Source organism: Nelumbo lutea, chromosome 4 (assembly GCF_056320005.1).
Source record: "Nelumbo lutea isolate HS-2025 chromosome 4, American lotus-T2T, whole genome shotgun sequence".
NCBI classification, from domain to species: Eukaryota; Viridiplantae; Streptophyta; class Magnoliopsida; order Proteales; family Nelumbonaceae; genus Nelumbo; species Nelumbo lutea.
This window is the reverse complement of record NC_142687.1, coordinates 52677803-52703531: the sequence shown is the minus strand read 5'-3', so window position 1 is coordinate 52703531 and position 25729 is coordinate 52677803. Positions and strand designations below refer to the sequence as shown.

Here is a 25729-nt window from a genome sequence, read left to right as displayed (position 1 = left end):
CGGTAACCAAGGGAGGAAAGTTGCATATACCGTTTTTTCAAATCTGAAAGAATTAACGGAGGGGAGCAAGATAATGAGTGCATAAAGATTAAAACGAACAAGAAGCAAAGGGGTGCGATCATACCAGCACTAATGCACCGGATCCCATCAGAACTCCGAAGTTAAGCGTGCTTGGGCGAGAGTAGTACTAGGATGGGTGACCTCCTGGGAAGTCCTCGTGTTGCACCCCAATTTTATTAATATTTTATTTTTGATATACTATTTGCAAATTCCATATGTCGTTTCGGCGAGACAACTGGAAACAACGTGCCGGATACTCGGACCATTTGCGGAACGACCGTCATTACTGAATGGGAACGGTGCAAAATCGGGCTTTTGGCATTCGTCGTGCATTGTGGGCCCCGCGATATTACTACATTTATCCGGGGATGCGGCAGATCTAGAAAGGAATAACTCCGCTCACCTGGGAGCTTGTGCACGGTAACCAAGGGAGGAAAGTTGCATATACCGTTTTTTCAAATCTGAAAGAATTAACGGAGGGGAGCAAGATAATGAGTGCATAAAGATTAAAACGAACAAGAAGCAAACGGGTGCGATCATACCAGCACTAATGCACCGGATCCCATCAGAACTCCGAAGTTAAGCGTGCTTGGGCGAGAGTAGTACCAGGATGGGTGACCTCCTGGGAAGTCCTCGTGTTGCACACCAATTTTATTAATATTTTATTTTTGATATACTATTTGCAAATTCCATATGTCGTTTCGGCGAGACAAGTGGAAACAACGTGCCGGATACTCGGACCATTTGCGGAACGACCGTCATTACTGAATGGGAACGGTGCAAAACCGGGCTTTTGGCATTCGTCGTGCATTGTGGGCCCCGCGATATTACTACATTTATCCGGGGATGCGGCAGATCTAGAAAGGAATAACTCCGCTCACCTGGGAGCTTGTGCACGGTCACCAAGGGAGGAAAGTTGCATACACCGTTTTTTCAAAACTGAAAGAATTAACGGAGGTGAGCAAGATAATGAGTGCATAAAGATTAAAGCGAACAAGAAGCAAACGGGTGCGATCATACCAGCAATAATGCACCGGATCCCATCAGAACTCCGAAGTTAAGGGTGCTTGGGCGAGAGTAGTACTAGGATGGGTGACCTCCTGGGAAGTCCTCGTGTTGCACCCCAATTTTATTAATATTTTATTTTTGATATACTATTTGCAAATTCCATATGTCGTTTCGGCGAGACAACTGGAAACAACGTGCCGGATACTCGGACCATTTGCGGAACGACCGTCATTACTGAATGGGAACGGTGCAAAACCGGGCTTTTGGCATTCGTCGTGCATTGTGGGCCCCGCGATATTACTACATTTATCCGGGGATGCGGCAGATCTAGAAAGGAATAACTCCGCTCACCTGGGAGCTTGTGCACGGTTACCAAGGGAGGAAAGTTGCATACACCGTTTTTTCAAATCTGAAAGAATTAACGGAGGGGAGCAAGATAATGAGTGCATAAAGATTAAAGCGAACAAGAAGCAAACGGGTGCGATCATACCAGCACTAATGCACCGGATCCCATCAGAACTCCGAAGTTAAGCGTGTTTGGGCGAGAGTAGTACTAGGATGGGTGATCTCCTGGGAAGTCCTCGTGTTGCACCCCAATTTTATTAATATTTTATTTTTGATATACTATTTGCAAATTCCATATGTCGTTTCGGCGAGACAACTGGAAACAACGTGCCGGATACTCGGACCATTTGCGGAACGACCGTCATTACTGAATGGGAACGGTGCAAAACCGGGCTTTTGGCATTCGTCGTGCATTGTGGGCCCCGCGATATTACTACATTTATCCGGGGATGCGGCAGATCTAGAAAGGAATAACTCCGCTCACCTGGGAGCTTGTGCACGGTAACCAAGGGAGGAAAGTTGCATATACCGTTTTTTCAAATCTGAAAGAATTAACGGAGGGGAGCAAGATAATGAGTGCATAAAGATTAAAACGAACAAGAAGCAAAGGGGTGCGATCATACCAGCACTAATGCACCGGATCCCATCAGAACTCCGAAATTAAGCGTGCTTGGGCGAGAGTAGTACTAGGATGGGTGACCTCCTGGGAAGTCCTCGTGTTGCACCCCAATTTTATTAATATTTTATTTTTGATATACTTTTTGCAAATTCCATATGTCGTTTCGGCGAGACAACTGGAAACAACGTGCCGGATACTCGGACCATTTGCGGAACGACCGTCATTACTGAATGGGAACGGTGCAAAACCGGGCTTTTGGCATTCGTCGTGCATTGTGGGCCCCGCGATATTACTACATTTATCCGGGGATGCGGCAGATCTAGAAAGGAATAACTCCGCTCACCTGGGAGCTTGTGCACGGTCACCAAGGGAGGAAAGTTGCATACACCGTTTTTTCAAATCTGAAAGAATTAACGGAGGTGAGCAAGATAATGAGTGCATAAAGATTAAAGCGAACAAGAAGCAAACGGGTGCGATCATACCAGCACTAATGCACCGGATCCCATCAGAACTCCGAAGTTAAGCGTGCTTGGCCGAGAGTAGTACTAGGATGGGTGACCTCCTGGGAAGTCCTCGTGTTGCACCCCAATTTTATTAATATTTTATTTTTGATATACTATTTGCAAATTCCATATGTCGTTTCGGCGAGACAACTGGAAACAACGTGCCGGATACTCGCACCATTTGCGGAACGACCGTCATTACTGAATTGGAACGGTGCAAAACCGGGCTTTTGGCATTCGTCGTGCATTGTGGGCCCCGCGATATTACTACATTTATCCGGGGATGCGGCAGATCTAGAAAGGAATAACTCCGCTCACCTGGGAGCTTGTGCACGGTAACCAAGGGAGGAAAGTTGCATATACCGTTTTTTCAAATCTGAAAGAATTAACGGAGGGGAGCAAGATAATGAGTGCATAAAGATTAAAACGAACAAGAAGCAAACGGGTGCGATCATACCAGCACTAATGCACCGGATCCCATCAGAACTCCGAAGTTAAGCGTGCTTGGGCGAGAGTAGTACTAGGATGGGTGACCTCCTGGGAAGTCCTCGTGTTGCTCCCCAATTTTATTAATATTTTATTTTTGATATACTATTTGCAAATTCCATATGTCGTTTCGGCGAGACAACTGGAAACAACGTGCCGGATACTCGGACCATTTGCGGAACGACCGTCATTACTGAATGGGAACGGTGCAAAACCGGGCTTTTGGCATTCGTCGTGCATTGTGGGCCCCGCGATATTACTACATTTATCCGGGGATGCGGCAGATCTAGAAAGGAATAACTCCGCTCACCTGGGAGCTTGTGCACGGTTACCAAGGGAGGAAAGTTGCATATACCGTTTTTTCAAATCTGAAAGAATTAACGGAGGGGAGCAAGATAATGAGTGCATAAAGATTAAAACGAACAAGAAGCAAACGGGTGCGATCATACCAGCACTAATGCACCGGATCCCATCAGATCTCCGAAGTTAAGCGTGCTTGGGCGAGAGTAGTACTAGGATGGGTGACCTCCTGGGAAGTCCTCGTGTTGCACCCCAATTTTATTAATATTTTATTTTTGATATACTATTTGCAAATTCCATATGTCGTTTCGGCGAGACAACTGGAAACAACGTGCCGGATACTCGGACCATTTGCGGAACGACCGTCATTACTGAATGGGAACGGTGCAAAACCGGGCTTTTGGCATTCGTCGTGCATTGTGGGCCCCGCGATATTACTACATTTATCCGGGGATGCGGCAGATCTAGAAAGGAATAACTCCGCTCACCTGGGAGCTTGTGCACGGTCACCAAGGGAGGAAAGTTGCATACACCGTTTTTTCAAATCTGAAAGAATTAACGGAGGTGAGCAAGATAATGAGTGCATAAAGATTAAAGCGAACAAGAAGCAAACGGGTGCGATCATACCAGCACTAATGCACCGGATCCCATCAGAACTCCGAAGTTAAGCGTGCTTGGGCGAGAGTAGTACTAGGATGGGTGACCTCCTGGGAAGTCCTCGTGTTGCACCCCAATTTTATTAATATTTTATTTTTGATATACTATTTGCAAATTCCATATGTCGTTTCGGCGAGACAACTGGAAACAACGTGCCGGATACTCGCACCATTTGCGGAACGACCGTCATTACTGAATGGGAACGGTGCAAAACCGGGCTTTTGGCATTCGTCGTGCATTGTGGGCCCCGCGATATTACTACATTTATCCGGGGGTGCGGCAGATCTAGAAAGGAATAACTCCGCTCACCTGGGAGCTTGTGCACGGTAACCAAGGGAGGAAAGTTGCATATACCGTTTTTTCAAATCTGAAAGAATTAACGGAGGGGAGCAAGATAATGAGTGCATAAAGATTAAAACGAACAAGAAGCAAACGGGTGCGATCATACCAGCACTAATGCACCGGATCCCATCAGAACTCCGAAGTTAAGCGTGCTTGGGCGAGAGTAGTACTAGGATGGGTGACCTCCTGGGAAGTCCTTGTGTTGCTCCCCAATTTTATTAATAATTTATTTTTGATATACTATTTGCAAATTCCATATGTCGTTTCGGCGAGACAAGTGGAAACAACGTGCCGGATACTCGGACCATTTGCGGAACGACCGTCATTACTGAATGGGAACGGTGCAAAACCGGGCTTTTGGCATTCGTCGTGCATTGTGGGCCCCGCGATATTACTACATTTATCCGGGGATGCGGCAGATCTAGAAAGGAATAACTCCGCTCACCTGGGAGCTTGTGCACGGTTACCAAGGGAGGAAAGTTGCATACACCGTTTTTTCAAATCTGAAAGAATTAACGGAGGGGAGCAAGATAATGAGTGCATAAAGATTAAAGCGAACAAGAAGCAAATGGGTGCGATCATACCAGCACTAATGCACCGGATCCCATCAGAACTCCGAAGTTAAGCGTGCTTGGGCGAGAGTAGTACTAGGATGGGTGACCTCCTGGGAAGTCCTCGTGTTGCACCCCAATTTTATTAATATTTTATTTTTGATATACTATTTGCAAATTCCATATGTCGTTTCGGCGAGACAACTGGAAACAACGTGCCGGATACTCGGACCATTTGCGGAACGACCGTCATTACTGAATGGGAACGGTGCAAAATCGGGCTTTTGGCATTCGTCGTGCATTGTGGGCCCCGCGATATTACTACATTTATCCGGGGATGCGGCAGATCTAGAAAGGAATAACTCCGCTCACCTGGGAGCTTGTGCACGGTAACCAAGGGAGGAAAGTTGCATATACCGTTTTTTCAAATCTGAAAGAATTAACGGAGGGGAGCAAGATAATGAGTGCATAAAGATTAAAGCGAACAAGAAGCAAACGGGTGCGATCATACCAGCACTAATGCACCGGATCCCATCAGAACTCCGAAGTTAAGCGTGCTTGGGCGAGAGTAGTACTAGGATGGGTGACCTCCTGGGAAGTCCTCGTGTTGCACCCCAATTTTATTAATATTTTATTTTTGATATACTATTTGCAAATTCCATATGTCGTTTCGGCGAGACAACTGGAAACAACGTGCCGGATACTCGCACCATTTGCGGAACGACCGTCATTACTGAATGGGAACGGTGCAAAACCGGGCTTTTGGCATTCGTCGTGCATTGTGGGCCCCGCGATATTACTACATTTATCCGGGGATGCGGCAGATCTAGAAAGGAATAACTCCGCTCACCTGGGAGCTTGTGCACGGTAACCAAGGGAGGAAAGTTGCATATACCGTTTTTTCAAATCTGAAAGAATTAACGGAGGGGAGCAAGATAATGAGTGCATAAAGATTAAAACGAACAAGAAGCAAACGGGTGCGATCATACCAGCACTAATGCACCGGATCCCATCAGAACTCCGAAGTTAAGCGTGCTTGGGCGAGAGTAGTACTAGGATGGGTGACCTCCTGGGAAGTCCTCGTGTTGCTCCCCAATTTTATTAATATTTTATTTTTGATATACTATTTGCAAATTCCATATGTCGTTTCGGCGAGACAACTGGAAACAACGTGCCGGATACTCGGACCATTTGCGGAACGACCGTCATTACTGAATGGGAACGGTGCAAAACCGGGCTTTTGGCATTCGTCGTGCATTGTGGGCCCCGCGATATTACTACATTTATCCGGGGATGCGGCAGATCTAGAAAGGAATAACTCCGCTCACCTGGGAGCTTGTGCACGGTTACCAAGGGAGGAAAGTTGCATACACCGTTTTTTCAAATCTGAAAGAATTAACGGAGGGGAGCAAGATAATGAGTGCATAAAGATTAAAGCGAACAAGAAGCAAACGGGTGCGATCATACCAGCACTAATGCACCGGATCCCATCAGAACTCCGAAGTTAAGCGTGCTTGGGCGAGAGTAGTACTAGGATGGGTGACCTCTTGGGAAGTCCTCGTGTTGCACCCCAATTTTATTAATATTTTATTTTTGATATACTATTTGCAAATTCCATATGTCGTTTCGGCGAGACAACTGGAAACAACGTGCCGGATACTCGCACCATTTGCGGAACGACCGTCATTACTGAATGGGAACGGTGCAAAACCGGGCTTTTGGCATTCGTCGTGCATTGTGGGCCCCGCGATATTACTACATTTATCCGGGGGTGCGGCAGATCTAGAAAGGAATAACTCCGCTCACCTGGGAGCTTGTGCACGGTAACCAAGGGAGGAAAGTTGCATATACCGTTTTTTCAAATCTGAAAGAATTAACGGAGGGGAGCAAGATAATGAGTGCATAAAGATTAAAACGAACAAGAAGCAAACGGGTGCGATCATACCAGCACTAATGCACCGGATCCCATCAGAACTCCGAAGTTAAGCGTGCTTGGGCGAGAGTAGTACTAGGATGGGTGACCTCCTGGGAAGTCCTCGTGTTGCACCCCAATTTTATTAATATTTTATTTTTGATATACTATTTGCAAATTCCATATGTCGTTTCGGCGAGACAAGTGGAAACAACGTGCCGGATACTCGGACCATTTGCGGAACGACCGTCATTACTGAATGGGAACGGTGCAAAACCGGGCTTTTGGCATTCGTCGTGCATTGTGGGCCCCGCGATATTACTACATTTATCCGGGGATGCGGCAGATCTAGAAAGGAATAACTCCGCTCACCTGGGAGCTTGTGCACGGTTACCAAGGGAGGAAAGTTGCATACACCGTTTTTTCAAATCTGAAAGAATTAACGGAGGGGAGCAAGATAATGAGTGCATAAAGATTAAAGCGAACAAGAAGCAAATGGGTGCGATCATACCAGCACTAATGCACCGGATCCCATCAGAACTCCGAAGTTAAGCGTGCTTGGGCGAGAGTAGTACTAGGATGGGTGACCTCCTGTGAAGTCCTCGTGTTGCACCCCAATTTTATTAATATTTTATTTTTGATATACTATTTGCAAATTCCATATGTCGTTTCGGCGAGACAACTGGAAACAACGTGCCGGATACTCGGACCATTTGCGGAACGACCGTCATTACTGAATGGGAACGGTGCAAAATCGGGCTTTTGGCATTCGTCGTGCATTGTGGGCCCCGCGATATTACTACATTTATCCGGGGATGCGGCAGATCTAGAAAGGAATAACTCCGCTCACCTGGGAGCTTGTGCACGGTAACCAAGGGAGGAAAGTTGCATATACCGTTTTTTCAAATCTGAAAGAATTAACGGAGGGGAGCAAGATAATGAGTGCATAAAGATTAAAACGAACAAGAAGCAAACGGGTGCGATCATACCAGCACTAATGCACCGGATCCCATCAGAACTCCGAAGTTAAGCGTGCTTGGGTGAGAGTAGTACTAGGATGGGTGACCTCCTGGGAAGTCCTCGTGTTGCACCCCAATTTTATTAATATTTTATTTTTGATATACTATTTGCAAATTCCATATGTCGTTTCGGCGAGACAACTGGAAACAACGTGCCGGATACTCGGACCATTTGCGGAACGACCGTCATTACTGAATGGGAACGGTGCAAAACCGGTCTTTTGGCATTCGTCGTGCATTGTGGGCCCCGCGATATTACTACATTTATCCGGGGATGCGGCAGATCTAGAAAGGAATAACTCCGCTCACCTGGGAGCTTGTGCACGGTCACCAAGGGAGGAAAGTTGCATACACCGTTTTTTCAAATCTGAAAGAATTAACGGAGGTGAGCAAGATAATGAGTGCATAAAGATTAAAGCGAACAAGAAGCAAACGGGTGCGATCATACCAGCACTAATGCACCGGATCCCATCAGAACTCCGAAGTTAAGCGTGCTTGGGCGAGAGTAGTACTAGGATGGGTGACCTCCTGGGAAGTCCTCGTGTTGCACCCCAATTTTATTAATATTTTATTTTTGATATACTATTTGCAAATTCCATATGTCGTTTCGGCGAGACAACTGGAAACAACGTGCCGGATACTCGCACCATTTGCGGAACGACCGTCATTACTGAATGGGAACGGTGCAAAACCGGGCTTTTGGCATTCGTCGTGCATTGTGGGCCCCGCGATATTACTACATTTATCCGGGGATGCGGCAGATCTAGAAAGGAATAACTCCGCTCACCTGGGAGCTTGTGCACGGTAACCAAGGGTGGAAAGTTGCATATACCGTTTTTTCAAATCTGAAAGAATTAACGGAGGGGAGCAAGATAATGAGTGCATAAAGATTAAAACGAACAAGAAGCAAACGGGTGCGATCATACCAGCACTAATGCACCGGATCCCATCAGAACTCCGAAGTTAAGCGTGCTTGGGCGAGAGTAGTACTAGGATGGGTGACCTCCTGGGAAGTCCTCGTGTTGCACCCCAATTTTATTAATATTTTATTTTTGATATACTATTTGCAAATTCCATATGTCGTTTCGGCGAGACAACTGGAAACAACGTGCCGGATACTCGGACCATTTGCGGAACGACCGTCATTACTGAATGGGAACGGTGCAAAATCGGGCTTTTGGCATTCGTCGTGCATTGTGGGCCCCGCGATATTACTACATTTATCCGGGGATGCGGCAGATCTAGAAAGGAATAACTCCGCTCACCTGGGAGCTTGTGCACGGTAACCAAGGGAGGAAAGTTGCATATACCGTTTTTTCAAATCTGAAAGAATTAACGGAGGGGAGCAAGATAATGAGTGCATAAAGATTAAAACGAACAAGAAGCAAACGGGTGCGATCATACCAGCACTAATGCACCGGATCCCATCAGAACTCCGAAGTTAAGCGTGCTTGGGTGAGAGTAGTACTAGGATGGGTGACCTCCTGGAAAGTCCTCGTGTTGCACCCCAATTTTATTAATATTTTATTTTTGATATACTATTTGCAAATTCCATATGTCGTTTCGGCGAGACAACTGGAAACAACGTGCCGGATACTCGGACCATTTGCGGAACGACCGTCATTACTGAATGGGAACGGTGCAAAACCGGGCTTTTGGCATTCGTCGTGCATTGTGGGCCCCGCGATATTACTACATTTATCCGGGGATGCGGCAGATCTAGAAAGGAATAACTCCGCTCACCTGGGAGCTTGTGCACGGTCACCAAGGGAGGAAAGTTGCATACACCGTTTTTTCAAAACTGAAAGAATTAACGGAGGTGAGCAAGATAATGAGTGCATAAAGATTAAAGCGAACAAGAAGCAAACGGGTGCGATCATACCAGCACTAATGCACCGGATCCCATCAGAACTCCGAAGTTAAGCGTGCTTGGGCGAGAGTAGTACTAGGATGGGTGACCTCCTGGGAAGTCCTCGTGTTGCACCCCAATTTTATTAATATTTTATTTTTGATATACTATTTGCAAATTCCATATGTCGTTTCGGCGAGACAACTGGAAACAACGTGCCGGATACTCGCACCATTTGCGGAACGACCGTCATTACTGAATGGGAACGGTGCAAAACCGGGCTTTTGGCATTCGTCGTGCATTGTGGGCCCCGCGATATTATTACATTTATCCGGGGATGCGGCAGATCTAGAAAGGAATAACTCCGCTCACCTGGGAGCTTGTGCACGGTAACCAAGGGTGGAAAGTTGCATATACCGTTTTTTCAAATCTGAAAGAATTAACGGAGGGGAGCAAGATAATGAGTGCATAAAGATTAAAACGAACAAGAAGCAAACGGGTGCGATCATACCAGCACTAATGCACCGGATCCCATCAGAACTCCGAAGTTAAGCGTGCTTGGGCGAGAGTAGTACTAGGATGGGTGACCTCCTGGGAAGTCCTCGTGTTGCTCCCCAATTTTATTAATATTTTATTTTTGATATACTATTTGCAAATTCCATATGTCGTTTCGGCGAGACAACTGGAAACAACGTGCCGGATACTCGGACCATTTGCGGAACGACCGTCATTACTGAATGGGAACGGTGCAAAACCGGGCTTTTGGCATTCGTCGTGCATTGTGGGCCCCGCGATATTACTACATTTATCCGGGGATGCGGCAGATCTAGAAAGGAATAACTCCGCTCACCTGGGAGCTTGTGCACGGTTACCAAGGGAGGAAAGTTGCATACACCGTTTTTTCAAATCTGAAAGAATTAACGGAGGGGAGCAAGATAATGAGTGCATAAAGATTAAAGCGAACAAGAAGCAAACGGGTGCGATCATACCAGCACTAATGCACCGGATCCCATCAGAACTCCGAAGTTAAGCGTGCTTGGGCGAGAGTAGTACCAGGATGGGTGACCTCCTGGGAAGTCCTCGTGTTGCACCCCAATTTTATTAATATTTTATTTTTGATATACTATTTGCAAATTCCATATGTCGTTTCGGCGAGACAACTGGAAACAACGTGCCGGATACTCGGACCATTTGCGGAACGACCGTCATTACTGAATGGGAACGGTGCAAAACCGGGCTTTTGGCATTCGTCGTGCATTGTGGGCCCCGCGATATTACTACATTTATCCGGGGATGCGGCAGATCTAGAAAGGAATAACTCCGCTCACCTGGGAGCTTGTGCACGGTAACCAAGGGAGGAAAGTTGCATATACCGTTTTTTCAAATCTGAAAGAATTAACGGAGGGGAGCAAGATAATGAGTGCATAAAGATTAAAACGAACAAGAAGCAAAGGGGTGCGATCATACCAGCACTAATGCACCGGATCCCATCAGAACTCCGAAGTTAAGCGTGCTTGGGCGAGAGTAGTACTAGGATGGGTGACCTCCTGGGAAGTCCTCGTGTTGCACCCCAATTTTATTAATATTTTATTTTTGATATACTATTTGCAAATTCCATATGTCGTTTCGGCGAGACAACTGGAAACAACGTGCCGGATACTCGGACCATTTGCGGAACGACCGTCATTACTGAATGGGAACGGTGCAAAATCGGGCTTTTGGCATTCGTCGTGCATTGTGGGCCCCGCGATATTACTACATTTATCCGGGGATGCGGCAGATCTAGAAAGGAATAACTCCGCTCACCTGGGAGCTTGTGCACGGTAACCAAGGGAGGAAAGTTGCATATACCGTTTTTTCAAATCTGAAAGAATTAACGGAGGGGAGCAAGATAATGAGTGCATAAAGATTAAAACGAACAAGAAGCAAACGGGTGCGATCATACCAGCACTAATGCACCGGATCCCATCAGAACTCCGAAGTTAAGCGTGCTTGGGCGAGAGTAGTACTAGGATGGGTGACCTCCTGGGAAGTCCTCGTGTTGCACACCAATTTTATTAATATTTTATTTTTGATATACTATTTGCAAATTCCATATGTCGTTTCGGCGAGACAAGTGGAAACAACGTGCCGGATACTCGGACCATTTGCAGAACGACCGTCATTACTGAATGGGAACGGTGCAAAACCGGGCTTTTGGCATTCGTCGTGCATTGTGGGCCCCGCGATATTACTACATTTATCCGGGGATGCGGCAGATCTAGAAAGGAATAACTCCGCTCACCTGGGAGCTTGTGCACGGTCACCAAGGGAGGAAAGTTGCATACACCGTTTTTTCAAATCTGAAAGAATTAACGGAGGGGAGCAAGATAATGAGTGCATAAAGATTAAAGCGAACAAGAAGCAAACGGGTGCGATCATACCAGCACTAATGCACCGGATCCCATCAGAACTCCGAAGTTAAGGGTGCTTGGGCGAGAGTAGTACTAGGATGGGTGACCTCCTGGGAAGTCCTCGTGTTGCACCCCAATTTTATTAATATTTTATTTTTGATATACTATTTGCAAATTCCATATGTCGTTTCGGCGAGACAACTGGAAACAACGTGCCGGATACTCGGACCATTTGCGGAACGACCGTCATTACTGAATGGGAACGGTGCAAAACCGGGCTTTTGGCATTCGTCGTGCATTGTGGGCCCCGCGATATTACTACATTTATCCGGGGATGCGGCAGATCTAGAAAGGAATAACTCCGCTCACCTGGGAGCTTGTGCACGGTTACCAAGGGAGGAAAGTTGCATACACCGTTTTTTCAAATCTGAAAGAATTAACGGAGGGGAGCAAGATAATGAGTGCATAAAGATTAAAGCGAACAAGAAGCAAACGGGTGCGATCATACCAGCACTAATGCACCGGATCCCATCAGAACTCCGAAGTTAAGCGTGTTTGGGCGAGAGTAGTACTAGGATGGGTGATCTCCTGGGAAGTCCTCGTGTTGCACCCCAATTTTATTAATATTTTATTTTTGATATACTATTTGCAAATTCCATATGTCGTTTCGGCGAGACAACTGGAAACAACGTGCCGGATACTCGGACCATTTGCGGAACGACCGTCATTACTGAATGGGAACGGTGCAAAACCGGGCTTTTGGCATTCGTCGTGCATTGTGGGCCCCGCGATATTACTACATTTATCCGGGGATGCGGCAGATCTAGAAAGGAATAACTCCGCTCACCTGGGAGCTTGTGCACGGTAACCAAGGGAGGAAAGTTGCATATACCGTTTTTTCAAATCTGAAAGAATTAACGGAGGGGAGCAAGATAATGAGTGCATAAAGATTAAAGCGAACAAGAAGCAAAGGGGTGCGATCATACCAGCACTAATGCACCGGATCCCATCAGAACTCCGAAGTTAAGCGTGCTTGGGCGAGAGTAGTACTAGGATGGGTGACCTCCTGGGAAGTCCTCGTGTTGCACCCCAATTTTATTAATATTTTATTTTTGATATACTATTTGCAAATTCCATATGTCGTTTCGGCGAGACAACTGGAAACAACGTGCCGGATACTCGGACCATTTGCGGAACGACCGTCATTACTGAATGGGAACGGTGCAAAACCGGGCTTTTGGCATTCGTCGTGCATTGTGGGCCCCGCGATATTACTACATTTATCCGGGGATGCGGCAGATCTAGAAAGGAATAACTCCGCTCACCTGGGAGCTTGTGCACGGTCACCAAGGGAGGAAAGTTGCATACACCGTTTTTTCAAATCTGAAAGAATTAACGGAGGTGAGCAAGATAATGAGTGCATAAAGATTAAAGCGAACAAGAAGCAAACGGGTGCGATCATACCAGCACTAATGCACCGGATCCCATCAGAACTCCGAAGTTAAGCGTGCTTGGGCGAGAGTAGTACTAGGATGGGTGACCTCCTGGGAAGTCCTCGTGTTGCACCCCAATTTTATTAATATTTTATTTTTGATATACTATTTGCAAATTCCATATGTCGTTTCGGCGAGACAACTGGAAACAACGTGCCGGATACTCGCACCATTTGCGGAACGACCGTCATTACTGAATTGGAACGGTGCAAAACCGGGCTTTTGGCATTCGTCGTGCATTGTGGGCCCCGCGATATTACTACATTTATCCGGGGATGCGGCAGATCTAGAAAGGAATAACTCCGCTCACCTGGGAGCTTGTGCACGGTAACCAAGGGAGGAAAGTTGCATATACCGTTTTTTCAAATCTGAAAGAATTAACGGAGGGGAGCAAGATAATGAGTGCATAAAGATTAAAACGAACAAGAAGCAAACGGGTGCGATCATACCAGCACTAATGCACCGGATCCCATCAGAACTCCGAAGTTAAGCGTGCTTGGGCGAGAGTAGTACTAGGATGGGTGACCTCCTGGGAAGTCCTCGTGTTGCTCCCCAATTTTATTAATATTTTATTTTTGATATACTATTTGCAAATTCCATATGTCGTTTCGGCGAGACAACTGGAAACAACGTGCCGGATACTCGGACCATTTGCGGAACGACCGTCATTACTGAATGGGAACGGTGCAAAACCGGGCTTTTGGCATTCGTCGTGCATTGTGGGCCCCGCGATATTACTACATTTATCCGGGGATGCGGCAGATCTAGAAAGGAATAACTCCGCTCACCTGGGAGCTTGTGCACGGTAACCAAGGGAGGAAAGTTGCATATACCGTTTTTTCAAATCTGAAAGAATTAACGGAGGGGAGCAAGATAATGAGTGCATAAAGATTAAAACGAACAAGAAGCAAACGGGTGCGATCATACCAGCACTAATGCACCGGATCCCATCAGAACTCCGAAGTTAAGCGTGCTTGGGCGAGAGTAGTACTAGGATGGGTGACCTCCTGGGAAGTCCTCGTGTTGCTCCCCAATTTTATTAATATTTTATTTTTGATATACTATTTGCAAATTCCATATGTCGTTTCGGCGAGACAACTGGAAACAACGTGCCGGATACTCGGACCATTTGCGGAACGACCGTCATTACTGAATGGGAACGGTGCAAAACCGGGCTTTTGGCATTCGTCGTGCATTGTGGGCCCCGCGATATTACTACATTTATCCGGGGATGCGGCAGATCTAGAAAGGAATAACTCCGCTCACCTGGGAGCTTGTGCACGGTTACCAAGGGAGGAAAGTTGCATACACCGTTTTTTCAAATCTGAAAGAATTAACGGAGGGGAGCAAGATAATGAGTGCATAAAGATTAAAGCGAACAAGAAGCAAACGGGTGCGATCATACCAGCACTAATGCACCGGATCCCATCAGAACTCCGAAGTTAAGCGTGCTTGGGCGAGAGTAGTACTAGGATGGGTGACCTCCTGGGAAGTCCTCGTGTTGCACCCCAATTTTATTAATATTTTATTTTTGATATACTATTTGCAAATTCCATATGTCGTTTCGGCGAGACAACTGGAAACAACGTGCCGGATACTCGGACCATTTGCGGAACGACCGTCATTACTGAATGGGAACGGTGCAAAACCGGGCTTTTGGCATTCGTCGTGCATTGTGGGCCCCGCGATATTACTACATTTATCCGGGGATGCGGCAGATCTAGAAAGGAATAACTCCGCTCACCTGGGAGCTTGTGCACGGTTACCAAGGGAGGAAAGTTGCATACACCGTTTTTTCAAGTCTGAAAGAATTAATGGAGGGGAGCAAGATAGTGAGTGCATAAAGATTAAAGCGAACAAGAAGAAAACGGGTGCGATCATACAAGCACTAATGCACCGGATCCCATCAGAACTCCGAAGTTAAGCGTGCTTGGGCGAGAGTAGTACTAGGATGGGTGACCTCCTGGGAAGTCCTCGTGTTGCACCCCAATTTTATTAATATTTTATTTTTGATATACTATTTGCAAATTCCATATGTCGTTTCGGCGAGACAACTGGAAACAACGTGCCGGATACTCGGACCATTTGCGGAACGACTGTCATTACTGAATGGGAACGGTGCAAAACCGGGCTTTTGGCATTCGTCGTGCATTGTGGGCCCCGCGATATTACTACATTTATCCGGGGATGCGGCAGATCTAGAAAGGAATAACTCCGCTCACCTGGGAGCTTGTGCACGGTAACCAAGGGAGGAAAGTTGCATATACCGTTTTTTCAAATCTGAAAGAATTAACGGAGGGGAGCAAGATAATGAGTGCATAAAGATTAAAACGAACAAGAAGCAAACGGGTGCGATCATACCAGCACTAATGCACCGGATCCCATCAGAACTCCGAAGTTAAGCGTGCTTGGGCGAGAGTAGTACTTGGATGGGTGACCTCCTGGGAAGTCCTCGTGTTGCACCCCAATTTTATTAATATTTTATTTTTGATATACTATTTGCAAATTCCATATGTCGTTTCGGCGAGACAACTGGAAACAACGTGCCGGATACTCGGACCATTTGCGGAACGACCGTCATTACTGAATGGGAACGGTGCAAAACCGGGCTTTTGGCATTCGTCGTGCATTGTGGGCCCCGCGATATTACTACATTTATCCGGGGATGCGGCAGATCTAGAAAGGAATAACTCCGCTCACCTGGGAGCTTGTGCACGGTAACCAAGGGAGGAAAGTTGCATATACCGTTTTTTCAAATCTGAAAGAATTAACGGAGGGGAGAAAGATAATGAGTGCATAAAGATTAAAACGAACAAGAAGCAAACGGGTGCGATCATACCAGCACTAATGCACCGGATCCCATCAGAACTCCGAAGTTAAGCGTGCTTGGGCGAGAGTAGTACTAGGATGGGTGACCTCCTGGGAAGTCCTCGTGTTGCACCCCAATTTTATTAATATTTTATTTTTGATATACTATTTGCAAATTCCATATGTCGTTTCGGCGAGACAACTGGAAACAACGTGCCGGATACTCGGACCATTTGCGGAACGACCGTCATTACTGAATGGGAACGGTGCAAAACCGGGCTTTTGGCATTCGTCGTGCATTGTGGGCCCCGCGATATTACTACATTTATCCGGGGATGCGGCAGATCTAGAAAGGAATAACTCCGCTCACCTGGGAGCTTGTGCACGGTAACCAAGGGAGGAAAGTTGCATATACCGTTTTTTCAAATCTGAAAGAATTAACGGAGGGGAGCAAGATAATGAGTGCATAAAGATTAAAACGAACAAGAAGCAAACGGGTGCGATCATACCAGCACTATTGCACCGGATCCCATCAGAACTCCGAAGTTAAGCGTGCTTGGGCGAGAGTAGTACTAGGATGGGTGACCTTCTGGGAAGTCCTCGTGTTGCACCCCAATTTTATTAATATTTTATTTTTGATATACTATTTGCAAATTCCATATGTCGTTTCGGCGAGACAACTGGAAACAACGTGCCGGATACTCGGACCATTTGCGGAACGACCGTCATTACTGAATGGGAACGGTGCAAAACCGGGCTTTTGGCATTCGTCGTGCATTGTGGGCCCCGCGATATTACTACATTTATCCGGGGATGCGGCAGATCTAGAAAGGAATAACTCCGCTCACCTGGGAGCTTGTGCACGGTAACCAAGGGAGGAAAGTTGCATATACCGTTTTTTCAAATCTGAAAGAATTAACGGAGGGGAGCAAGATAATGAGTGCATAAAGATTAAAACGAACAAGAAGCAAACGGGTGCGATCATACCAGCACTAATGCACCGGATCCCATCAGAACTCCGAAGTTAAGCGTGCTTGGGCGAGAGTAGTACTAGGATGGGTGACCTTCTGGGAAGTCCTCGTGTTGCACCCCAATTTTATTAATATTTTATTTTTGATATACTATTTGCAAATTCCATATGTCGTTTCGGCGAGACAACTGGAAACAACGTGCCGGATACTCGGACCATTTGCGGAACGACCGTCATTACTGAATGGGAACGGTGCAAAACCGGGCTTTTGGCATTCGTCGTGCATTGTGGGCCCCGCGATATTACTACATTTATCCGGGGATGCGGCAGATCTAGAAAGGAATAACTCCGCTCACCTGGGAGCTTGTGCACGGTAACCAAGGGAGGAAAGTTGCATATACCGTTTTTTCAAATCTGAAAGAATTAACGGAGGGGAGCAAGATAATGAGTGCATAAAGATTAAAACGAACAAGAAGCAAACGGGTGCGATCATACCAGCACTAATGCACCGGATCCCATCAGAACTCCGAAGTTAAGCGTGTTTGGGCGAGAGTAGTATTAGGATGGGTGACCTCCTGGGAAGTCCTCGTGTTTCACCCCAATTTTATTAATATTTTATTTTTGATATACTATTTGCAAATTCCATATGTCGTTTCGGCGAGACAACTGGAAACAACGTGCCGGATACTCGGACCATTTGCGGAACGACCGTCATTACTGAATGGGAACGGTGCAAAACCGGGCTTTTGGCATTCGTCGTGCATTGTGGGCCCCGCGATATTACTACATTTATCCGGGGATGCGGCAGATCTAGAAAGGAATAACTCCGCTCACCTGGGAGCTTGTGCACGGTCACCAAGGGAGGAAAGTTGCATACACCGTTTTTTCAAAACTGAAAGAATTAACGGAGGGGAGCAAGATAATGAGTGCATAAAGATTAAAGCGAACAAGAAGCAAACGGGTGCTATCATACCAGCACTAATGCACCGGATCCCATCAGAACTCCGAAGTTAAGCGTGCTTGGGCGAGAGTAGTACTAGGATGGGTGACCTCCTGGGAAGTCCTCGTGTTGCACCCCAATTTTATTAATATTTTATTTTTGATATACTATTTGCAAATTCCATATGTCGTTTCGGCGAGACAACTGGAAACAACGTGCCGGATACTCGCACCATTTGCGGAACGACCGTCATTACTGAATGGGAACGGTGCAAAACCGGGCTTTTGGCATTCGTCGTGCATTGTGGGCCCCGCGATATTACTACATTTATCCGGGGGTGCGGCAGATCTAGAAAGGAATAACTCCGCTCACCTGGGAGCTTGTGCACGGTAACCAAGGGAGGAAAGTTGCATATACCGTTTTTTCAAATCTGAAAGAATTAACGGAGGGGAGCAAGATAATGAGTGCATAAAGATTAAAACGAACAAGAAGCAAACGGGTGCGATCATACCAGCACTAATGCACCGGATCCCATCAGAACTCCGAAGTTAAGCGTGCTTGGGCGAGAGTAGTACTAGGATGGGTGACCTCCTGGGAAGTCCTTGTGTTGCACCCCAATTTTATTAATATTTTATTTTTGATATACTATTTGCAAATTCCATATGTCGTTTCGGCGAGACAAGTGGAAACAACGTGCCGGATACTCGGACCATTTGCGGAACGACCGTCATTACTGAATGGGAACGGTGCAAAACCGGGCTTTTGGCATTCGTCGTGCATTGTGGGCCCCGCGATATTACTACATTTATCCGGGGATGCGGCAGATCTAGAAAGGAATAACTCCGCTCACCTGGGAGCTTGTGCACGGTTACCAAGGGAGGAAAGTTGCATACACCGTTTTTTCAAATCTGAAAGAATTAACGGAGGGGAGCAAGATAATGAGTGCATAAAGATTAAAGCGAACAAGAAGCAAATGGGTGCGATCATACCAGCACTAATGCACCGGATCCCATCAGAACTCCGAAGTTAAGCGTGCTTGGGCGAGAGTAGTACTAGGATGGGTGACCTCCTGGGAAGTCCTCGTGTTGCACCCCAATTTTATTAATATTTTATTTTTGATATACTATTTGCAAATTCCATATGTCGTTTCGGCGAGACAACTGGAAACAACGTGCCGGATACTCGGACCATTTGCGGAACGACCGTCATTACTGAATGGGAACGGTGCAAAATCGGGCTTTTGGCATTCGTCGTGCATTGTGGGCCCCGCGATATTACTACATTTATCCGGGGATGCGGCAGATCTAGAAAGGAATAACTCCGCTCACCTGGGAGCTTGTGCACGGTAACCAAGGGAGGAAAGTTGCATATACCGTTTTTTCAAATCTGAAAGAATTAACGGAGGGGAGCAAGATAATGAGTGCATAAAGATTAAAGCGAACAAGAAGCAAACGGGTGCGATCATACCAGCACTAATGCACCGGATCCCATCAGAACTCCGAAGTTAAGCGTGCTTGGGCGAGAGTAGTACTAGGATGGGTGACCTCCTGGGAAGTCCTCGTGTTGCACCCCAATTTTATTAATATTTTATTTTTGATATACTATTTGCAAATTCCATATGTCGTTTCGGCGAGACAACTGGAAACAACGTGCCGGATACTCGCACCATTTGCGGAACGACCGTCATTACTGAATGGGAACGGTGCAAAACCGGGCTTTTGGCATTCGTCGTGCATTGTGGGCCCCGCGATATTACTACATTTATCCGGGGATGCGGCAGATCTAGAAAGGAATAACTCCGCTCACCTGGGAGCTTGTGCACGGTAACCAAGGGAGGAAAGTTGCATATACCGTTTTTTCAAATCTGAAAGAATTAACGGAGGGGAGCAAGATAATGAGTGCATAAAGATTAAAACGAACAAGAAGCAAACGGGTGCGATCATACCAGCACTAATGCACCGGATCCCATCAGAACTCCGAAGTTAAGCGTGCTTGGGCGAGAGTAGTACTAGGATGGGTGACCTCCTGGGAAGTCCTCGTGTTGCTCCCCAATTTTATTAATATTTTATTTTTGATATACTATTTGCAAATTCCATATGTCGTTTCGGCGAGACAACTGGAAACAACGTGCCGGATACTCGGACCATTTGCGGAACGACCGTCATTACTGAATGGGAACGGTGCAAAACCGGGCTTTTGGCATTCGTCGTGCATTGTGGGCCCCGCGATATTACTACATTTATCCGGGGATGCGGCAGATCTAGAAAGGAATAACTCCGCTCACCTGGGAGCTTGTGCACGGTTACCAAGGGAGGAAAGTTGCATACACCGTTTTTTCAAATCTGAAAGAATTAACGGAGGGGAGCAAGATAATGAGTGCATAAAGATTAAAGCGAACAAGAAGCAAACGGGTGCGATCATACCAGCACTAATGCACCGGATCCCATCAGAACTCCGAAGTTAAGCGTGCTTGGGCGAGAGTAGTACTAGGATGGGTGACCTCCTGGGAAGTCCTCGTGTTGCACCCCAATTTTATTAATATTTTATTTTTGATATACTATTTGCAAATTCCATATGTCGTTTCGGCGAGACAACTGGAAACAACGTGCCGGATACTCGCACCATTTGCGGAACGACCGTCATTACTGAATGGGAACGGTGCAAAACCGGGCTTTTGGCATTCGTCGTGCATTGTGGGCCCCGCGATATTACTACATTTATCCGGGGGTGCGGCAGATCTAGAAAGGAATAACTCCGCTCACCTGGGAGCTTGTGCACGGTAACCAAGGGAGGAAAGTTGCATATACCGTTTTTTCAAATCTGAAAGAATTAACGGAGGGGAGCAAGATAATGAGTGCATAAAGATTAAAACGAACAAGAAGCAAACGGGTGCGATCATACCAGCACTAATGCACCGGATCCCATCAGAACTCCGAAGTTAAGCGTGCTTGGGCGAGAGTAGTACTAGGATGGGTGACCTCCTGGGAAGTCCTCGTGTTGCTCCCCAATTTTATTAATATTTTATTTTTGATATACTATTTGCAAATTCCATATGTCGTTTCGGCGAGACAACTGGAAACAACGTGCCGGATACTCGGACCATTTGCGGAACGACCGTCATTACTGAATGGGAACGGTGCAAAACCGGGCTTTTGGCATTCGTCGTGCATTGTGGGCCCCGCGATATTACTACATTTATCCGGGGATGCGGCAGATCTAGAAAGGAATAACTCCGCTCACCTGGGAGCTTGTGCACGGTTACCAAGGGAGGAAAGTTGCATACACCGTTTTTTCAAATCTGAAAGAATTAACGGAGGGGAGCAAGATAATGAGTGCATAAAGATTAAAGCGAACAAGAAGCAAACGGGTGCGATCATACCAGCACTAATGCACCGGATCCCATCAGAACTCCGAAGTTAAGCGTGCTTGGGCGAGAGTAGTACTAGGATGGGTGACCTCCTGGGAAGTCCTCGTGTTGCACCCCAATTTTATTAATATTTTATTTTTGATATACTATTTGCAAATTCCATATGTCGTTTCGGCGAGACAACTGGAAACAACGTGCCGGATACTCGCACCATTTGCGGAACGACCGTCATTACTGAATGGGAACGGTGCAAAACCGGGCTTTTGGCATTCGTCGTGCATTGTGGGCCCCGCGATATTACTACATTTATCCGGGGATGCGGCAGATCTAGAAAGGAATAACTCCGCTCACCTGGGAGCTTGTGCACGGTAACCAAGGGAGGAAAGTTGCATATACCGTTTTTTCAAATCTGAAAGAATTAACGGAGGGGAGCAAGATAATGAGTGCATAAAGATTAAAACGAACAAGAAGCAAACGGGTGCGATCATACCAGCACTAATGCACCGGATCCCATCAGAACTCCGAAGTTAAGCGTGCTTGGGCGAGAGTAGTACTAGGATGGGTGACCTCCTGGGAAGTCCTCGTGTTGCACCCCAATTTTATTAATATTTTATTTTTGATATACTATTTGCAAATTCCATATGTCGTTTCGGCGAGACAACTGGAAACAACGTGCCGGATACTCGGACCATTTGCGGAACGACCGTCATTACTGAATGGGAACGGTGCAAAACCGGGCTTTTGGCATTCGTCGTGCATTGTGGGCCCCGCGATATTACTACATTTATCCGGGGATGCGGCAGATCTAGAAAGGAATAACTCCGCTCACCTGGGAGCTTGTGCACGGTTACCAAGGGAGGAAAGTTGCATACACCGTTTTTTCAAATCTGAAAGAATTAACGGAGGGGAGCAAGATAATGAGTGCATAAAGATTAAAGCGAACAAGAAGCAAACGGGTGCGATCATACCAGCACTAATGCACCGGATCCCATCAGAACTCCGAAGTTAAGCGTGTTTGGGCGAGAGTAGTACTAGGATGGGTGATCTCCTGGGAAGTCCTCGTGTTGCACCCCAATTTTATTAATATTTTATTTTTGATATACTATTTGCAAATTCCATATGTCGTTTCGGCGAGACAACTGGAAACAACGTGCCGGATACTCGGACCATTTGCGGAACGACCGTCATTACTGAATGGGAACGGTGCAAAACCGGGCTTTTGGCATTCGTCGTGCATTGTGGGCCCCGCGATATTACTACATTTATCCGGGGATGCGGCAGATCTAGAAAGGAATAACTCCGCTCACCTGGGAGCTTGTGCACGGTAACCAAGGGAGGAAAGTTGCATATACCGTTTTTTCAAATCTGAAAGAATTAACGGAGGGGAGCAAGATAATGAGTGCATAAAGATTAAAACGAACAAGAAGCAAAGGGGTGCGATCATACCAGCACTAATGCACCGGATCCCATCAGAACTCCGAAATTAAGCGTGCTTGGGCGAGAGTAGTACTAGGATGGGTGACCTCCTGGGAAGTCCTCGTGTTGCACCCCAATTTTATTAATATTTTATTTTTGATATACTATTTGCAAATTCCATATGTCGTTTCGGCGAGACAACTGGAAACAACGTGCCGGATACTCGGACCATTTGCGGAACGACCGTCATTACTGAATGGGAACGGTGCAAAACCGGGCTTTTGGCATTCGTCGTGCATTGTGGGCCCCGCGATATTACTACATTTATCCGGGGATGCGGCAGATCTAGAAAGGAATAACTCCGCTCACCTGGGAGCTTGTGCACGGTCACCAAGGGAGGAAAGTTGCATACACCGTTTTTTCAAAACTGAAAGAATTAACGGAGGTGAGCAAGATAATGAGTGCATAAAGATTAAAGCGAACAAGAAGCAAACGGGTGCGATCATACCAGCACTAATGCACCGGATCCCATCAGAACTCCGAAGTTAAGCGTGCTTGGCCGAGAGTAGTACTAGGATGGGTGACCTCCTGGGAAGTCCTCGTGTTGCACCCCAATTTTATTAATATTTTATTTTTGATATACTATTTGCAAATTCCATATGTCGTTTCGGCGAGACAACTGGAAACAACGTGCCGGATACTCGCACCATTTGCGGAACGACCGTCATTACTGAAATGGAACGGTGCAAAACCGGGCTTTTGGCATTCGTCGTGCATTGTGGGCCCCGCGATATTACTACATTTATCCGGGGATGCGGCAGATCTAGAAAGGAATAACTCCGCTCACCTGGGAGCTTGTGCACGGTAACCAAGGGAGGAAAGTTGCATATACCGTTTTTTCAAATCTGAAAGAATTAACGGAGGGGAGCAAGATAATGAGTGCATAAAGATTAAAACGAACAAGAAGCAAACGGGTGCGATCATACCAGCACTAATGCACCGGATCCCATCAGAACTCCGAAGTTAAGCGTGCTTGGGCGAGAGTAGTACTAGGATGGGTGACCTCCTGGGAAGTCCTCGTGTTGCACCCCAATTTTATTAATATTTTATTTTTGATATACTATTTGCAAATTCCATATGTCGTTTCGGCGAGACAACTGGAAACAACGTGCCGGATACTCGGACCATTTGCGGAACGACCGTCATTACTGAATGGGAACGGTGCAAAACCGGGCTTTTGGCATTCGTCGTGCATTGTGGGCCCCGCGATATTACTACATTTATCCGGGGATGCGGCAGATCTAGAAAGGAATAACTCCGCTCACCTGGGAGCTTGTGCACGGTAACCAAGGGAGGAAAGTTGCATATACCGTTTTTTCAAATCTGAAAGAATTAACGGAGGGGAGCAAGATAATGAGTGCATAAAGATTAAAACGAACAAGAAGCAAACGGGTGCGATCATACCAGCACTAATGCACCGGATCCCATCAGAACTCCGAAGTTAAGCGTGCTTGGGCGAGAGTAGTACTAGGATGGGTGACCTCCTGGGAAGTCCTCGTGTTGCTCCCCAATTTTATTAATATTTTATTTTTGATATACTATTTGCAAATTCCATATGTCGTTTCGGCGAGACAACTGGAAACAACGTGCCGGATACTCGGACCATTTGCGGAACGACCGTCATTACTGAATGGGAACGGTGCAAAACCGGGCTTTTGGCATTCGTCGTGCATTGTGGGCCCCGCGATATTACTACATTTATCCGGGGATGCGGCAGATCTAGAAAGGAATAACTCCGCTCACCTGGGAGCTTGTGCACGGTTACCAAGGGAGGAAAGTTGCATACACCGTTTTTTCAAATCTGAAAGAATTAACGGAGGGGAGCAAGATAATGAGTGCATAAAGATTAAAGCGAACAAGAAGCAAACGGGTGCGATCATACCAGCACTAATGCACCGGATCCCATCAGAACTCCGAAGTTAAGCGTGCTTGGGCGAGAGTAGTACTAGGATGGGTGACCTCCTGGGAAGTCCTCGTGTTGCACCCCAATTTTATTAATATTTTATTTTTGATATACTATTTGCAAATTCCATATGTCGTTTCGGCGAGACAACTGGAAACAACGTGCCGGATACTCGGACCATTTGCGGAACGACCGTCATTACTGAATGGGAACGGTGCAAAACCGGGCTTTTGGCATTCGTCGTGCATTGTGGGCCCCGCGATATTACTACATTTATCCGGGGATGCGGCAGATCTAGAAAGGAATAACTCCGCTCACCTGGGAGCTTGTGCACGGTTACCAAGGGAGGAAAGTTGCATATACCGTTTTTTCAAATCTGAAAGAATTAACGGAGGGGAGCAAGATAATGAGTGCATAAAGATTAAAGCGAACAAGAAGCAAACGGGTGCGATCATACCAGCACTAATGCACCGGATCCCATCAGAACTCCGAAATTAAGCGTGCTTGGGCGAGAGTAGTACTAGGATGGGTGACCTCCTGGGAAGTCCTCGTGTTGCACCCCAATTTTATTAATATTTTATTTTTGATATACTATTTGCAAATTCCATATGTCGTTTCGGCGAGACAACTGGAAACAACGTGCCGGATACTCGCACCATTTGCGGAACGACCGTCATTACTGAATGGGAACGGTGCAAAACCGGGCTTTTGGCATTCGTCGTGCATTG

General features: G+C 46.5%; 54 non-coding genes across 54 annotated transcripts; all 54 read left to right on the top strand.

The window, feature by feature from the left end:
- Positions 1 to 110: 110 nt before the first annotated feature.
- On the top strand, positions 111 to 229 carry LOC148859572 (5S ribosomal RNA). Its single transcript, XR_016098516.1, has one exon. It is a non-coding gene; the product is annotated as a 5S ribosomal RNA (ribosomal RNA).
- A 359-nt stretch (positions 230 to 588) lies between these two features.
- Positions 589 to 707, top strand: LOC148859571 (5S ribosomal RNA). The gene has a single exon (XR_016096087.1). It is a non-coding gene; the product is annotated as a 5S ribosomal RNA (ribosomal RNA).
- A 359-nt stretch (positions 708 to 1066) lies between these two features.
- On the top strand, positions 1067 to 1185 carry LOC148859570 (5S ribosomal RNA). The gene has a single exon (XR_016096428.1). It is a non-coding gene; the product is annotated as a 5S ribosomal RNA (ribosomal RNA).
- Positions 1186 to 1544: 359 nt separating this feature from the next.
- On the top strand, positions 1545 to 1663 carry LOC148859569 (5S ribosomal RNA). Its single transcript, XR_016096529.1, has one exon. It is a non-coding gene; the product is annotated as a 5S ribosomal RNA (ribosomal RNA).
- Positions 1664 to 2022: 359 nt separating this feature from the next.
- On the top strand, positions 2023 to 2141 carry LOC148859568 (5S ribosomal RNA). Its single transcript, XR_016096377.1, has one exon. It is a non-coding gene; the product is annotated as a 5S ribosomal RNA (ribosomal RNA).
- Positions 2142 to 2500: 359 nt separating this feature from the next.
- LOC148859567 (5S ribosomal RNA) lies at positions 2501 to 2619 on the top strand. The gene has a single exon (XR_016096425.1). It is a non-coding gene; the product is annotated as a 5S ribosomal RNA (ribosomal RNA).
- Positions 2620 to 2978: 359 nt separating this feature from the next.
- On the top strand, positions 2979 to 3097 carry LOC148859566 (5S ribosomal RNA). Its single transcript, XR_016095944.1, has one exon. It is a non-coding gene; the product is annotated as a 5S ribosomal RNA (ribosomal RNA).
- Positions 3098 to 3456: 359 nt separating this feature from the next.
- Positions 3457 to 3575, top strand: LOC148859565 (5S ribosomal RNA). Its single transcript, XR_016095688.1, has one exon. It is a non-coding gene; the product is annotated as a 5S ribosomal RNA (ribosomal RNA).
- A 359-nt stretch (positions 3576 to 3934) lies between these two features.
- LOC148859564 (5S ribosomal RNA) lies at positions 3935 to 4053 on the top strand. The gene has a single exon (XR_016098515.1). It is a non-coding gene; the product is annotated as a 5S ribosomal RNA (ribosomal RNA).
- A 359-nt stretch (positions 4054 to 4412) lies between these two features.
- Positions 4413 to 4531, top strand: LOC148859563 (5S ribosomal RNA). The gene has a single exon (XR_016096438.1). It is a non-coding gene; the product is annotated as a 5S ribosomal RNA (ribosomal RNA).
- A 359-nt stretch (positions 4532 to 4890) lies between these two features.
- On the top strand, positions 4891 to 5009 carry LOC148859562 (5S ribosomal RNA). The gene has a single exon (XR_016098514.1). It is a non-coding gene; the product is annotated as a 5S ribosomal RNA (ribosomal RNA).
- Positions 5010 to 5368: 359 nt separating this feature from the next.
- On the top strand, positions 5369 to 5487 carry LOC148859561 (5S ribosomal RNA). The gene has a single exon (XR_016098513.1). It is a non-coding gene; the product is annotated as a 5S ribosomal RNA (ribosomal RNA).
- Positions 5488 to 5846: 359 nt separating this feature from the next.
- LOC148859560 (5S ribosomal RNA) lies at positions 5847 to 5965 on the top strand. The gene has a single exon (XR_016095942.1). It is a non-coding gene; the product is annotated as a 5S ribosomal RNA (ribosomal RNA).
- Positions 5966 to 6324: 359 nt separating this feature from the next.
- On the top strand, positions 6325 to 6443 carry LOC148859559 (5S ribosomal RNA). The gene has a single exon (XR_016095630.1). It is a non-coding gene; the product is annotated as a 5S ribosomal RNA (ribosomal RNA).
- Positions 6444 to 6802: 359 nt separating this feature from the next.
- Positions 6803 to 6921, top strand: LOC148859558 (5S ribosomal RNA). The gene has a single exon (XR_016098510.1). It is a non-coding gene; the product is annotated as a 5S ribosomal RNA (ribosomal RNA).
- Positions 6922 to 7280: 359 nt separating this feature from the next.
- Positions 7281 to 7399, top strand: LOC148859557 (5S ribosomal RNA). Its single transcript, XR_016095759.1, has one exon. It is a non-coding gene; the product is annotated as a 5S ribosomal RNA (ribosomal RNA).
- A 359-nt stretch (positions 7400 to 7758) lies between these two features.
- LOC148859556 (5S ribosomal RNA) lies at positions 7759 to 7877 on the top strand. Its single transcript, XR_016096045.1, has one exon. It is a non-coding gene; the product is annotated as a 5S ribosomal RNA (ribosomal RNA).
- A 359-nt stretch (positions 7878 to 8236) lies between these two features.
- Positions 8237 to 8355, top strand: LOC148859555 (5S ribosomal RNA). The gene has a single exon (XR_016098509.1). It is a non-coding gene; the product is annotated as a 5S ribosomal RNA (ribosomal RNA).
- Positions 8356 to 8714: 359 nt separating this feature from the next.
- On the top strand, positions 8715 to 8833 carry LOC148859554 (5S ribosomal RNA). The gene has a single exon (XR_016098507.1). It is a non-coding gene; the product is annotated as a 5S ribosomal RNA (ribosomal RNA).
- Positions 8834 to 9192: 359 nt separating this feature from the next.
- LOC148859553 (5S ribosomal RNA) lies at positions 9193 to 9311 on the top strand. Its single transcript, XR_016096873.1, has one exon. It is a non-coding gene; the product is annotated as a 5S ribosomal RNA (ribosomal RNA).
- A 359-nt stretch (positions 9312 to 9670) lies between these two features.
- Positions 9671 to 9789, top strand: LOC148859552 (5S ribosomal RNA). The gene has a single exon (XR_016098506.1). It is a non-coding gene; the product is annotated as a 5S ribosomal RNA (ribosomal RNA).
- A 359-nt stretch (positions 9790 to 10148) lies between these two features.
- LOC148859551 (5S ribosomal RNA) lies at positions 10149 to 10267 on the top strand. Its single transcript, XR_016095941.1, has one exon. It is a non-coding gene; the product is annotated as a 5S ribosomal RNA (ribosomal RNA).
- Positions 10268 to 10626: 359 nt separating this feature from the next.
- LOC148859550 (5S ribosomal RNA) lies at positions 10627 to 10745 on the top strand. Its single transcript, XR_016095644.1, has one exon. It is a non-coding gene; the product is annotated as a 5S ribosomal RNA (ribosomal RNA).
- Positions 10746 to 11104: 359 nt separating this feature from the next.
- LOC148859549 (5S ribosomal RNA) lies at positions 11105 to 11223 on the top strand. The gene has a single exon (XR_016098504.1). It is a non-coding gene; the product is annotated as a 5S ribosomal RNA (ribosomal RNA).
- A 359-nt stretch (positions 11224 to 11582) lies between these two features.
- LOC148859548 (5S ribosomal RNA) lies at positions 11583 to 11701 on the top strand. Its single transcript, XR_016095914.1, has one exon. It is a non-coding gene; the product is annotated as a 5S ribosomal RNA (ribosomal RNA).
- A 359-nt stretch (positions 11702 to 12060) lies between these two features.
- LOC148859547 (5S ribosomal RNA) lies at positions 12061 to 12179 on the top strand. The gene has a single exon (XR_016095665.1). It is a non-coding gene; the product is annotated as a 5S ribosomal RNA (ribosomal RNA).
- Positions 12180 to 12538: 359 nt separating this feature from the next.
- Positions 12539 to 12657, top strand: LOC148859546 (5S ribosomal RNA). Its single transcript, XR_016096528.1, has one exon. It is a non-coding gene; the product is annotated as a 5S ribosomal RNA (ribosomal RNA).
- A 359-nt stretch (positions 12658 to 13016) lies between these two features.
- On the top strand, positions 13017 to 13135 carry LOC148859545 (5S ribosomal RNA). The gene has a single exon (XR_016098503.1). It is a non-coding gene; the product is annotated as a 5S ribosomal RNA (ribosomal RNA).
- Positions 13136 to 13494: 359 nt separating this feature from the next.
- LOC148859544 (5S ribosomal RNA) lies at positions 13495 to 13613 on the top strand. The gene has a single exon (XR_016098501.1). It is a non-coding gene; the product is annotated as a 5S ribosomal RNA (ribosomal RNA).
- A 359-nt stretch (positions 13614 to 13972) lies between these two features.
- Positions 13973 to 14091, top strand: LOC148859543 (5S ribosomal RNA). Its single transcript, XR_016095940.1, has one exon. It is a non-coding gene; the product is annotated as a 5S ribosomal RNA (ribosomal RNA).
- A 359-nt stretch (positions 14092 to 14450) lies between these two features.
- LOC148859542 (5S ribosomal RNA) lies at positions 14451 to 14569 on the top strand. The gene has a single exon (XR_016095939.1). It is a non-coding gene; the product is annotated as a 5S ribosomal RNA (ribosomal RNA).
- A 359-nt stretch (positions 14570 to 14928) lies between these two features.
- On the top strand, positions 14929 to 15047 carry LOC148859541 (5S ribosomal RNA). Its single transcript, XR_016098497.1, has one exon. It is a non-coding gene; the product is annotated as a 5S ribosomal RNA (ribosomal RNA).
- A 359-nt stretch (positions 15048 to 15406) lies between these two features.
- Positions 15407 to 15525, top strand: LOC148859540 (5S ribosomal RNA). Its single transcript, XR_016096588.1, has one exon. It is a non-coding gene; the product is annotated as a 5S ribosomal RNA (ribosomal RNA).
- Positions 15526 to 15884: 359 nt separating this feature from the next.
- On the top strand, positions 15885 to 16003 carry LOC148859539 (5S ribosomal RNA). The gene has a single exon (XR_016095623.1). It is a non-coding gene; the product is annotated as a 5S ribosomal RNA (ribosomal RNA).
- Positions 16004 to 16362: 359 nt separating this feature from the next.
- On the top strand, positions 16363 to 16481 carry LOC148859538 (5S ribosomal RNA). Its single transcript, XR_016098493.1, has one exon. It is a non-coding gene; the product is annotated as a 5S ribosomal RNA (ribosomal RNA).
- Positions 16482 to 16840: 359 nt separating this feature from the next.
- LOC148859537 (5S ribosomal RNA) lies at positions 16841 to 16959 on the top strand. Its single transcript, XR_016095765.1, has one exon. It is a non-coding gene; the product is annotated as a 5S ribosomal RNA (ribosomal RNA).
- A 359-nt stretch (positions 16960 to 17318) lies between these two features.
- LOC148859536 (5S ribosomal RNA) lies at positions 17319 to 17437 on the top strand. The gene has a single exon (XR_016095659.1). It is a non-coding gene; the product is annotated as a 5S ribosomal RNA (ribosomal RNA).
- Positions 17438 to 17796: 359 nt separating this feature from the next.
- On the top strand, positions 17797 to 17915 carry LOC148859535 (5S ribosomal RNA). The gene has a single exon (XR_016097636.1). It is a non-coding gene; the product is annotated as a 5S ribosomal RNA (ribosomal RNA).
- A 359-nt stretch (positions 17916 to 18274) lies between these two features.
- Positions 18275 to 18393, top strand: LOC148859534 (5S ribosomal RNA). Its single transcript, XR_016096206.1, has one exon. It is a non-coding gene; the product is annotated as a 5S ribosomal RNA (ribosomal RNA).
- A 359-nt stretch (positions 18394 to 18752) lies between these two features.
- Positions 18753 to 18871, top strand: LOC148859533 (5S ribosomal RNA). Its single transcript, XR_016095742.1, has one exon. It is a non-coding gene; the product is annotated as a 5S ribosomal RNA (ribosomal RNA).
- Positions 18872 to 19230: 359 nt separating this feature from the next.
- Positions 19231 to 19349, top strand: LOC148859532 (5S ribosomal RNA). Its single transcript, XR_016098492.1, has one exon. It is a non-coding gene; the product is annotated as a 5S ribosomal RNA (ribosomal RNA).
- A 359-nt stretch (positions 19350 to 19708) lies between these two features.
- Positions 19709 to 19827, top strand: LOC148859531 (5S ribosomal RNA). Its single transcript, XR_016098491.1, has one exon. It is a non-coding gene; the product is annotated as a 5S ribosomal RNA (ribosomal RNA).
- Positions 19828 to 20186: 359 nt separating this feature from the next.
- LOC148859530 (5S ribosomal RNA) lies at positions 20187 to 20305 on the top strand. Its single transcript, XR_016095938.1, has one exon. It is a non-coding gene; the product is annotated as a 5S ribosomal RNA (ribosomal RNA).
- A 359-nt stretch (positions 20306 to 20664) lies between these two features.
- On the top strand, positions 20665 to 20783 carry LOC148859529 (5S ribosomal RNA). Its single transcript, XR_016098489.1, has one exon. It is a non-coding gene; the product is annotated as a 5S ribosomal RNA (ribosomal RNA).
- A 359-nt stretch (positions 20784 to 21142) lies between these two features.
- LOC148859528 (5S ribosomal RNA) lies at positions 21143 to 21261 on the top strand. The gene has a single exon (XR_016095937.1). It is a non-coding gene; the product is annotated as a 5S ribosomal RNA (ribosomal RNA).
- A 359-nt stretch (positions 21262 to 21620) lies between these two features.
- On the top strand, positions 21621 to 21739 carry LOC148859527 (5S ribosomal RNA). Its single transcript, XR_016098487.1, has one exon. It is a non-coding gene; the product is annotated as a 5S ribosomal RNA (ribosomal RNA).
- Positions 21740 to 22098: 359 nt separating this feature from the next.
- On the top strand, positions 22099 to 22217 carry LOC148859526 (5S ribosomal RNA). Its single transcript, XR_016098485.1, has one exon. It is a non-coding gene; the product is annotated as a 5S ribosomal RNA (ribosomal RNA).
- A 359-nt stretch (positions 22218 to 22576) lies between these two features.
- Positions 22577 to 22695, top strand: LOC148859525 (5S ribosomal RNA). Its single transcript, XR_016096526.1, has one exon. It is a non-coding gene; the product is annotated as a 5S ribosomal RNA (ribosomal RNA).
- Positions 22696 to 23054: 359 nt separating this feature from the next.
- On the top strand, positions 23055 to 23173 carry LOC148859524 (5S ribosomal RNA). Its single transcript, XR_016096376.1, has one exon. It is a non-coding gene; the product is annotated as a 5S ribosomal RNA (ribosomal RNA).
- Positions 23174 to 23532: 359 nt separating this feature from the next.
- LOC148859523 (5S ribosomal RNA) lies at positions 23533 to 23651 on the top strand. The gene has a single exon (XR_016096424.1). It is a non-coding gene; the product is annotated as a 5S ribosomal RNA (ribosomal RNA).
- A 359-nt stretch (positions 23652 to 24010) lies between these two features.
- Positions 24011 to 24129, top strand: LOC148859522 (5S ribosomal RNA). The gene has a single exon (XR_016098484.1). It is a non-coding gene; the product is annotated as a 5S ribosomal RNA (ribosomal RNA).
- A 359-nt stretch (positions 24130 to 24488) lies between these two features.
- LOC148859521 (5S ribosomal RNA) lies at positions 24489 to 24607 on the top strand. The gene has a single exon (XR_016095936.1). It is a non-coding gene; the product is annotated as a 5S ribosomal RNA (ribosomal RNA).
- A 359-nt stretch (positions 24608 to 24966) lies between these two features.
- LOC148859520 (5S ribosomal RNA) lies at positions 24967 to 25085 on the top strand. The gene has a single exon (XR_016098483.1). It is a non-coding gene; the product is annotated as a 5S ribosomal RNA (ribosomal RNA).
- Positions 25086 to 25444: 359 nt separating this feature from the next.
- LOC148859519 (5S ribosomal RNA) lies at positions 25445 to 25563 on the top strand. Its single transcript, XR_016096375.1, has one exon. It is a non-coding gene; the product is annotated as a 5S ribosomal RNA (ribosomal RNA).
- Positions 25564 to 25729: the final 166 nt, after the last annotated feature.